Source organism: Chiloscyllium punctatum, chromosome 19 (genome assembly GCF_047496795.1).
Source record: "Chiloscyllium punctatum isolate Juve2018m chromosome 19, sChiPun1.3, whole genome shotgun sequence".
Lineage (NCBI taxonomy): Eukaryota > Metazoa > Chordata > Chondrichthyes > Orectolobiformes > Hemiscylliidae > Chiloscyllium > Chiloscyllium punctatum.
In genome coordinates this window covers 61,153,421-61,164,941 of record NC_092757.1, presented here as the reverse complement: position 1 = coordinate 61,164,941, position 11,521 = coordinate 61,153,421, and the positions used below count along the sequence as shown (strand labels likewise).

Sequence of the window (11,521 nt, the reverse complement as noted above, 5' to 3'; positions counted from 1 at the left end):
CTCTTTGGACATCTACTGCATTTAACTTCATACAATCTAGAAAGTACTCTGATAAATCCTTTTACAGTTTAAATTAGATAACCTCAGACTTGTTTACATTGAACTCTATCTGCCACAGTTTTGCCCATTCAGGGGAGTCAATGGCCTAGTGGTATAATCCAGGGCCAGTATTGATCGGAACCTGGGTTTGAATCCTGCCATGGCAAATGGTGGAATTTGGATTCAATTAAAATCTGGAACTAGAGGTCTAATGATTACCATGAAACCAGTGTCAGTTGTCAGGAAAAACCCATCTTGTAGACTAATGTCCTTTAGGGAAGAAAATCTGCAATCCTTACCTGGTCTAGTTTACATGTGACTCCATACGCACAGCAATGTGGGGGTTGCCTCTTAACTGCCTTCTGGGCAATTAGGGATGGGCAATAAATGCTGGCCTAGCCAGTGATACCTACATCCTGTGAATGAAAAAAAATTGTACTTTGTCTATCAATATTGTAATTTTATGCTATCTACAATTCCACCTACATATATGACCTTTTCATATTTATATCCTAATGTTTGAACTGTCGGCTTTCTAGCTTTATTATATTAGTGATCTCTCTGTCCAGTCCCTGACTTATGTACTGCATGTCAATCTTGCAGAATGCCACCTCTGTGGTCCCTCAGTGTGTTCCTCACAGGATTCCTATTTCAAACTGATGGAGTTTGTGCAGGTAAGAGACTGAACCTAACTCCCCAGATCCATCTTGCCTAACTTCACTGAGTGAGAGACAAATGAGACCAACAACTCAAATCGTTCTCATATAAACTGGCAACGTAGGAGAGGTTGAATCTGACTCTCCAGTTCTTGGTGTGCACCGGTCCCTAAAGTTAGCAGGACAGATGGATAAGGTTGTAAAGAAGGCATATGGAATAATCTCCTTCATTAGCAGAGATATAGAATACAAAAGTAAAGATATAATGATGAAACAATGTAAGACACTGCTGAGGCCACAACTGGAGCATTGTGTGCAGTTCTGGTCACCACATTACAGGAAGGATGTAATTGGTCTAGAGAGAGTGCAGAGAAGACTTACTGGGATGTTACCAAGTCTGGAGAATTATAGCTTCAAGGAGAGGTTGGAGAGGTTGGGATTGCTTTCCTTGGAACAAAGAAGGCTGAGGGGTGACATGATTGAGGTCTACAAAATTGTGAGGAGTAGAGATAGAGTAGACTGTAAGAACCTGTTTCCCTTGACAGAGAGTTCCAAAACTGGGGTCATAGATTCAAGCTGAGTACCAGAAGGATTAGAGGGGACTTGTGGAAAAAACTTTTTTACACAGATGGAATTAATTGCGAGTTAGTGCTGGGGATAGATACACTAAACTTATTTAAAAAGTACCTGAATCTGCACCTTAACTGCTATAAGCCACAGGACTATGGCTGTGTGCAGGAAGATGTGATTTGAAAGGGCACTTGGATGTCTTTTTATCAGCATGGACAAGATGGACCAAATGGCCACCGTCTTTGCTGTATCATTTCCATGGTTCTGTGGTTCTACCTCTCTGACCTCACCACAGACTAGATGATACCAAGAGTGTCTCCTCAATTTTGTTGAGGTGCAGGGTAGGCTTTCTGTGACATGGTGCATTGGTACTTCCTTCTAATCTTACCATTTTAACAGTATTATCTACAATGTAAGGTGAGTATAGACAAAATAAGATAAAAAGATTAAGAAGATTATTTACAGTGTGGAAACAGGCCGTCCAGCCCAACAAGTCCACACTGACCCTCCAAAGAGAAACCCACCCAGACCCATTCCCCTACACCTAACACTACGGGCAATTTAGCATGGCTAATTCACCTAACCCGCACATTTTTGGACTATGGGGGGAAACCAGAGCACCCGGAGGAAACCGACGCAGACACGGGGAGAATGTGCTAGGACAGTTGCCTGAGGCAGGAACTGAACCTGGGTCTCTGGCACTGTGAGGCAGCAATACTAACCACTGTGCCACCATGCCACCCATTATCTTGTTAATAATACCAAAGAATTTCTTAACAGCCAATATTAAACAAATGCACAGTTTTTTTCAACAGGATATGCCAGAGGAAATTCCTTGCAGTCAAATATTGAGTGAGCTTAGAGCAGCTAAGATGGGAACAGTGAAGCTAAAAATCAATGTTGGATAACAAGGAGGGGACATCACCTGACTTTCACTGACATGAATAGGGATTCATCATTTTTCACTTAATTTTAAAGGTTTTTATTTAATCTTCATTTCTTTGTAATAAATGTTTTATCGCTAAAGCAAAAGTGTGGGCTTGATTCAGTGAGGGACCACTTTATTAAAACCAAAACAGATATATGTATGATCCATCAAACCAGGTTCTCTCTTAGATCTGACTTGTCTAATATTAGCATGAGCTGAGATCATAACAATGAGATGTATTCTATCATGTTTGGAATGGAGACACTTGTTCCCACTTTGGCTCAATTTCCAACCTAGTTCATCAGGTAAAAGAGAAAGAAAAGTGCCGCAAAACTGTATAAGGTCTTCAGTTTCAATATAACAGCCAGTTCCAGTTAATGACCTTCTCACTCAATTTTAAAGTCCTGCAATCTCTAAGAATATTTCAATACATCCTATTAAACCATCTCTGTTATTGCAAAATACTTACAGGTAGAAGCTGCCCTAAGCCTTTCTCAGCATGAGTAATTCAGAGGCGTTGTGTTTCTGTTATAGGTGATGACAAATCCCTGGGCAGTCCTTTTGTACAAACAGCTGTACGTGAAAGGTGAATAAAGCACACACGGAGACAAGGATTAAGTAGGTTTTTAACCTTCTTATCTGATTTCCCTCTGATTTTGTTATCTGTTACTTAATTCAATTCACCCACACCAATTTGCCAGCAATTTGTTAGAGAATTTAATACATTTATATTTGTTCAGACGAGACCTAACTAATTAAGGAAAGACAGTACTCTTTGGATTGAAAATGTTACAAAGTTTCTTAAAACAAAAAGGTATACTTAAAGGTAATATTCACAAGATACTGTCTTAGAACAGAAGATGATAAGATTTAGGAGCAGCGTTTGACCTATTGAGGCTGTTCCACCATTCGATCATGGTTAATATGTTTCTTAACCCCATTCTCCCCTTAAACTAAGATCCCCTTACTAATCAAGAACCTAACTATCCCTGTCTTAAGTACCCTCACTGACTTCTCTTCACAGCCTTCTGCGGCATTGAGTTCCAGAGATTTACTACCCTCTGGCTGAAGAAAGTCCTCTTCACCTCAGTTCGAAAGAGTCGTCCCTTCACTCTGAGGCTGTGCCCTCAGGTCCTAGTATCTCCTTCTGGTGAAAACGTCTTCTTCACATCCACTTTATCCAGGCCTCTCAGTCTACTATTTGTTAATACTCTCTGTCCTATTACTTGCCCTGACCCCTCCCACCCTTTAACGTTTTCCATAATTTTTCATGTAAATGAATCCACCCCACTACTATATAGTTGAAAGCTCTATCCACAATCTGAGTCATGTGATTCACCAGTACTCTGGTCCCAGCCTGAGTCAGATGGAGCCCAGTCCACTGAAACAGCTCTCTCCTTCCCCAGTACTGGTGTCAATGTCCCATGAATTTGAACCTTTTTATCCTATATTATTCTTTGAACCATGCATTCACCACTTTAATCTTTTTGACCCTAATTTGGTCGTGGCTCAAGTAGTAAACTGGAGATTATGACATTTCTGGTTCAGATTTTTAACTTAGCCCCAGGCTACCCAAATACACTCAGTAAACTTCTTTTCACTTTCTATCTATACCGTTAGTACCTACATGGACCACAACCCCAGATCTTTCCCCTCCCACTCTAAGTTCCTCTGTAGCCCAGGAGAGACATCTTATCAATCACGGCATAGAGAATAATGTCTATTCCCCTAGTTATATATCCTGAACACAAGATTTGCAACTAGATTTCTCTTTTCTCCCCCCTCTCTTGAATGGTTCCTTGTACCGTGGTGCAATTGTCAGTTTGTTCCTACTGCCCCCACTCTCATCCACACAGGGAGCAAGACGCTCAAACCTATTAGACAAGCTCAAGGACTGAGGTTCCTACAGCACTATTCACTGGATCCCTCAAGCTGCCTCATTCATAGTCACACTCTCCTGTCCCTGAACACTGACTGAATTCAAAAGTAGTTAATCTAAGGGGTGTGACTGCTTCCTGGAACGCAGCGTCCAGGTAATTCTCTTCCTCCTTGATGAGTCACATTGCTTGAAGCTCGGACTTTAGCTCATTAATTCTGAGCCAAGATCCTCCAGCAATCGTCACTTGATAAAGATGTGGTCACAATGGATCACAATAGGGTCCGCCAGCTCCCATATCATGCAGGTATAACACATTGCCTGGCTTGCCTCTCTATTTTAATGACTTCATTTGTGATATGCTTTTAAAAACATTTCCTATTGTAATTTTAAATTGTAAACAGTATTTCCCCTAATTACCTTCAATCTGACTGTAACCCAGAATAGATAGTTAAAGTAATAGCTTTTACCAATCAATGGATTTAAGTAAAAAGCACCTCTTCCCCTTGGCAGTGAATTAAAATCCTACCAAACTATATTCTCACTTGGTCTATGTCTCACTCTGATACGATCTCTTTCCTGATCGTGTGCAACTTACAGTCTTGGGCATATTCCAAACTGCAAATATGATTCATGCCTCAAGCGTCTTCAGGGATTCACTGCAACAAAATGTTACAGTGCCCAACTTTTAAACCCCGAGTCACTCCCCTTCTGCCTCAGAATCTGGCTTTTCTTAACAGCATTTCTTAATATTACTTTTCTCAATAGACAGTGGTCAGATGACCATACAAAAATATAATGAAGTTTGTTTCACATAGCCTTTTGATCTGATTTTAAGCATCATTTCTAATCATTGAACTGAACTCCGAAAGGCTGTGATTTGCCTTTCTTCTGGGGCCTTTATCAGTTATCCAAAATACTTTAATGTTGTAATAATTTGTCTGAAACTGCACTTTCTCACACAAACACATTTATAACAGTTGAACTTCAATTTCAAATGAAAACCCAATGTTTCTACTGTCATTAAGCTTCATTAATTGTAACTAAATCAACATTTAATCATTTGATTCATGTCTGGTCACTACCATTTTACAGTAATTAGGATCTTATGACAATGCATGTGATTAGTACAAAATACAAAATGGCCTATTTGGCTATGTATCAATATCAAAATGGCTTCCTTGGCCTTGTTACAGCATTACAGGAGACACAATATAAAAAGAGTGTAATTAAACCATCTCATCCAACACTGTAACATTGTCAGGTTGGTTTGTACACAAAGGATCAGCTCATTGAATTTATGTGGAGGTGATGTACTTTGGTGGGAAGAACATTAGGGGACAATATAAAACAGGGGATACAATTCTAAAGGTGGTGCAGGAGCCAAGTAACCTGAGTGTATACGTGTGTAGATCACAGAAGGTGAAACGTCAAATGGAGAGAGAAATTAACAAAGTATGCATTGTTCTTAGCTTTATTAATAAGAGTATAAAGTACAAGAGCAAAGAGTGATGTTGATCTTGTATAAGACACTTGCAAGACCTCAACTGGAGTATTGTATACCGCACTGGGTACACACGACAGGTAAGGTGTGAATGCACTGGAGAGAATGCAGGAGGGGGTTACTAGAATGGTTCCAAGATGAGAAACTTCAGCCATGTGGATAGATTGTATAGATTGGGAATCATCTCCTTGGAGAGAAGAAGGCTGAGAAGAAATTTAACAAAGGTTTTCAAAACCATGAGTAGGTTGGGCAAAATAGATAGGAAGTGTGGGGGAGAGTGAGCCCAGTGTTTGGGGGGGGGGGGGGGGGGTTGAGTGAGCCCAGGGGGGTGAGAGAGCGAGCCCAGTGTGGGAGGGGGAGAGTGAGACCAGTGTGGGGGTGGGGTGGGGCGGTGGGGAGGCAGAAGAGTGAGTCCAGTCTGGGAGGGGAAGAGTGAGCCCAGTGTGGGGGTGTTGGGGTGGTGGGGGGGTGAAGAGTGAGCCCAGTGTGGGAGGGGGAGAGTGAGCCCAGTGTGGGGGGGGGGGGGTTGGGGGGGTGGGGGGGTGAAGAGTGAGCCCAGTGTGGGAGGGGGAGAGTGAGACCAGTGTGGGGAGGGGGAGAGTGAGTCCAGTCTGGGAGGGGAAGAGTGAGCCCAGTGTGGGGGTGTTGGGGTGGTGGGGGGGTGAAGAGTGAGCCCAGTGTGGGAGGGGGAGAGTGAGCCCAGTGTGGGGGGGGGGGGGTTGGGGTGGTGGGGGGGTGAAGAGTGAGCCCAGTGTGGGAGGGGGAGAGTGAGACCAGTGTGGGGAGGGGGAGAGTGAGCCCAGTGTGGGGGTGTTGAGGTGGTGGGAGGGTGAAGAGTGAACCCAGTGTGGGAGGGGGAGAGTGAGCCCAGTGTGGGGGGGTGAAGAGTGAGCCCAGTGTGGGAGGGGGAGAGTGAGCCCAGTGTGGGGGGGTGAAGAGTGAGCCCAGTGTGGGAGGGGGAGAGTGAGACCAGTGTGGGGGGTGTGGGGGGGTGGGGGGGCAGAAGAGTGGGCCCAGTGTGGGAGGGGGAGAGTGAGCCCAGTGTACAAGGGAAAGAGTGAGCCCAGTGTAGGAGGGGCAGAGTGAGCCCAGTGTGGGCAGGTGGGGGTGGGGAAGAGTGACCCCAGTGTGGGAGGGGGAGAGTGAGCTCAGTGTGGGGGGAGAAGAGTGAGTCCAGTGTGGGAGGGGGAGAGTGAGCCCAGTGTGGGGGAGATTGGGGTGGTGGTGGGGGGGGTGAAGAGTGACCCCAGTGTGGGAGGGGGAGAGTGAGACCAGTGTGGGTGGTGTGGGGGGGGGGGGGGGCAGAAGAGTAAGCCCAGTGTGGGAGGGGAAGAGTGAGCCCAGTGTAGGAGGGGCAGAGTGAGCCCAATGTGGGGAGGTGGGGGTGGGGAAGAGTGACACCAGTGTGGGAGGGGGAGAGTGAGCCCAGTGGGGGGGGGGGGGGGGGGGGAGAGTGAGTCCAGTGTGGGAGAGGGAGAGTGAGCCCAGTGTGGGGGGGGTTGGGGTGGTGGGGGGGTGAAGAGTGACCCCAGTGTGGGAGGGGGAGAGTGAGACCAGTGTGGGGGGTGTGGGGGTGGGGAGGCAGAAGAGTGAGCCCAGTGTGGGAGGGGAAGAGTGAGCCCAGTGTGGGAGGGGGAGAGTGAGCCCAGTGTGGGGGTGTGGGGGGAGTGAGCCCAGCATGGGGCGGGGGGGGAGGGGAGGAAGAGTGAGCCCAGTGTGGGAGGGGCAGAGTGAGTTGAGTGTGGGGGGGGGGGGAGGTTGGGTAGTAAGCCCAGCATGAGAGGGGATATTGAGCCAAGTGCGGGGGGAGGGTGAGCCCAGTGCGGGCGGGGAGAGTGAGCCCAAAGCGAGGGGAGGGTGAGCCCAGTGCAGGGGGAGAATGAGCTAAGTGTGAGAGAGGAGAGTGAGCCCAGTGTGGGAGGGGACAGTGCGCCCAGTGCGGGGGGAGAGTGAGCTGAGTGTGAGAGAGGAGAGTGACCCCAGTGTGGGAGGGAACAGTGAGCCCAGTGCGGGGGGAGAGTGATGGATGTCTCTTTATGCTATATCTTTTCATTTTTCTCTTTTTACTTTAACTATCAAAATGGTGCTATATTGGGATAGCTTTTCACTGTATTTTATTGTAATTCCTGTTGTAAAATACGTGACAATAAAATCATTCATTGTTTATCATTCATCACTGAGCTTGTTCGTTGTAACATGCAATAGCTGTAGTCTGAGTCAGGATCTGAATCCCTCATTATCTCTGTCTGAACTGAGTCTATTATTTTCCAGCCAAAAACAGCAGCTAAGCAAAAGATCCTTGAAGCCTTCTGACCTCCTGCGTTTCTTCAAACACCCAGTGGCAACAACCAGGGTTGCTGTGCGGTCAGCAGAGTACATGGAAAACACACTGCGCCTCATTCAGCAGCATGTCCATCAAGTCCACAAACGCTCACTGAATGCAACAGGTCAGTTAGAGAACAAGGGACTGGGACCTGGAGAAGATACAGATGGGCTTCCATTGGCCCAGTCTCCTCCTTCTATCGTTACCAGTGAATGATGGGTTGGTTTTAGAAATCCCTGTGAATTTACAAATCCATAACAAACTGAGCTATGTGAGGATGATTCAGTAAAGCCGGGTTTGGAGGAGGATGGTGCAGACAGGGGTCAGGGTGAGTGTGAGCCAGGGCGGAACAGCGCTGGTGATTGAATTCAGTAAACCGAGAGGCAATATCCTGTCTGATTTTTAGCAGCTGATCCTGCATTTTACCGGACTGCTCAGTTCAAGACTTGCTTCTTGCATCAGATACCTGCCCCAGTGTTCTGCAGTCAGTCTGTCCCATCCTTTCAGCAGGAGCAGGATCAGGGTGGATTTCCTGGCTATCAGCTCTAGCTGTTGACCAATGTGTGAAGCTGTACTCTAATAAACATCTCCGGAAGCAGCCTGTTTGGGAGCTGGGGAAAGTCTCTCATACATAGTTATGTGAATCAGAGATCAAACCCCCAGTGGTGCAAACAGCAAACCACACAGTGGCACAAAGCAACAGACAGAACATGGAATGTTGTGAACATCTGCACTGTGACACTAGAATAGAGTGTATTAGATAGGAGCAGCAAGAGGCCATTCAGCCCTTGTGGCCTACTGTGTCATTCAGGGATCATGGCTGGTCCTCTCTTCCTGCTCTATCCTTGTATCTCTGGTTACTTCACTAATAGAATCAATCGCATTACACTTTTGATGCAATGAATTGGCAAATATCTTCACAGAAGTGTGATGAAACAAGCAAAGAATGATGTATAAGGTTAGATATCCAAAACCTTCATGACAGAGGTAGATTTTAAGGTGTATTTAAGTACAGAAATGGGCTAGAACATGGACACATATAGAGAGGGATTTCTAGCAGTTAGGAGCTAGGAAATAGTCTCCAATAGTGAAGCAGTTCTAACTGATGATGGAATTAGAGGAACACAAATACTTCAAAGAATTATTGGAGGGCTGAGGGTCTCAGGAAATTTCTGACTGCATCTGTCATTGGTCCTTCCATGACAAGAAATTCAATTGTTGTTTAACCAATGAATTTTGTGTGAATTTCTCAGAGTTCAGAACTGCTAATAAGTGTGTGTTTCCTGCAGATTTGTTAACACCGAATGACTTAGACACCATTGCAAGTATCACAGGCTGTCTAGCCATACATCAACCCCCAATATGTAAATACAACTGTTTCTCAGACCAATACAGGACCTTCACCTCTGAGTGCAACAACAGGTAGGAACTGATGCTACAGGTGACTATTGTGTACTCTACTTTCAGCAAATAACTGCTTAACAAATATCCTCATTCTCAAGTAATCTCTCAGGACAGAGAATACCTTACTTTGATACTGGCCAATTGGACTGTTAGGTGAACTTGAGCATCTCCATTCACTTGCCAGGCAGGGGAGTGGGGATTTGGAGGCAAGGGCTCCCAACTGCACTGTATAATCCAGTCTGAGATGGAAATGAGGAGAAATTTCATTTCTCAAAGTGTCATGATCTTTGGAATTCAGTACCCAGGAGGCTGAGTCATTGAATATTTGCAGCACCAAGTTAGGCAGATTTTTAATTGATTAGAGAATCGAGGATTGTTGGGCAGCAAGCAAAAAAACTGGAGTTGAGTCCAGCATCAGACCATCCATAAACCAAACAAATGGCAGAACAGATCATAAAGTGTTGAATGGCTTACTCCTGCTCCTGTTTGTCATGTTCATGTGGTCTTTCATTTGATTTAATTTGATTTATTGTCATGGGTACCTAAGTACAGTGAAAAACTTTATTTATGAGCAATACAGGCAGATCAGAGTAAGTAAGGACATACAGATCATAGGGTGAAAGAAAGCTTAGACAGAGACATACTGGTTTACATCACACAGCAGGTGTGCTAGGCAAGCTCAACATTAACAAGATCAGCATTCTTTGAAGTTAGGAAGGCTTACATATAAAGTCTAATGAGCATCACCATGATTTCAATGAACCTTGGAATTATTCTGTTTTATCGTTAAAAGGACCTGCATTTCTAACACTGACATTAGCCTCATTATTGTCCTCTCCAAACCGATGTAAAATTCAATCGTATTATGATCACTGCTATCTGGAGGAACCCTTACTAAAATGTCATTAAGTAATCTTAGTGAGCGGCACGGTGGCACAGTGGCACAGTGGTTAGCACTGCTGCCTCACAGCACCAGAGACCTGGGTTCAATTCCCGACTCAGGCGACTGACTGTGTGGAGTTTGCACGTTCTCCCCGTGTCTGCGTGGGTTTCCTCTGGGTGCTCCGGTTTCCTCCCACAGTCCAAAGATGTGCAGGTCAGGTGAATTGGCCATGCTAAATTGCCCATAGTGTTAGGTAAAGGGGTAAATGTAGGGGAATGGGTGGGTTACACTTTGGCAGGTTGGTGTGGACTTGTTGGGCCGAAGGGCCTGTTTCCACACTATAAGTAATCTAATCTTGACACAATGTAGCTGTAAGAAACTTGAAAGCATTCTATGAATTCCCCATTGAGATACAATTACCAATCTGATTTTTCCAGTTTATATATAAGCACTGATGATTATTGTGGTCCCTTTATCATAAGCACTGAGTATTATTTCCAGTGCACTTCTTCCAAATAGACAGTCCATTCAACAGTCTACTAATGGCAGGGAAGAAGCTGTTCCTGAACCTGCTGGTCCGTGTGCTCAAGCTTCTGTATCTTCTGCTTGATAGAAGAGGTTGTTGAAGAGCAATGAGCCATGTAAATTGAATCCAAGAATGGAAGATTGGCTTCTATGATGGTCTGGGCTGTACTTTCTTATGGTCCTGGGCAGAGCAGTTGCCATACCAGGCCATGATGTACCTGGACAGTATGCTTTCTGTGGTGCATCTGGAGAAGTTGGTGAGGGTCCTTGTGGTCATGCCAAATTTCCTGAGCCACCTGAGGAAGCAAAGGCTTGACTCTGGCATCTATGTGGGAAGTCCAGGACAGGTTGTCAACTATCATCTGTCTGAGGACGCTCTCCACCCTCTCAACCTCAGCTCCATTGACGCAGATGTGGGCATATTCTCCTCCGTCCTTTCTGAAATCAAATGATTCAGAAACATGAGCGATTAGTGATGAGGGAAAAAAGACATTCTTTCATGCATAAAGGCATTGCTGGATATAGGAACAAAGAACAAGAAAAAAGAACCTGTTTTCTTCTTTTACTCTGGGCCTATTGAGTAGTGCTTGTAATTTGTTATTTTAACTAGTGACGTGGGTGATTTGGTGGTGATTTATTTTCTGAAATAGGAGCTTTCTCCTTCCCCAGTGGAGAAGGCCTTTAATCAGGGAAAGGTCCAGAAGAGAGAGGTGGAAACTGGTTTTTGTGCTAAACTATTGATCTACAAGAAAATCCTTTGAAATCTCTGAAAGGTCTTGCTGCCTAATTCAACTGTAGACATCAGACTGTTAA

General features: G+C 45.0%; 1 pseudogene; it reads left to right on the top strand.

The window, feature by feature from the left end:
* The first annotated feature begins 643 nt into the window (after positions 1-643).
* Positions 644-11,521, top strand: part of LOC140491194 (eosinophil peroxidase-like) — a 55,623-nt pseudogene continuing 44,745 nt past the window's right edge.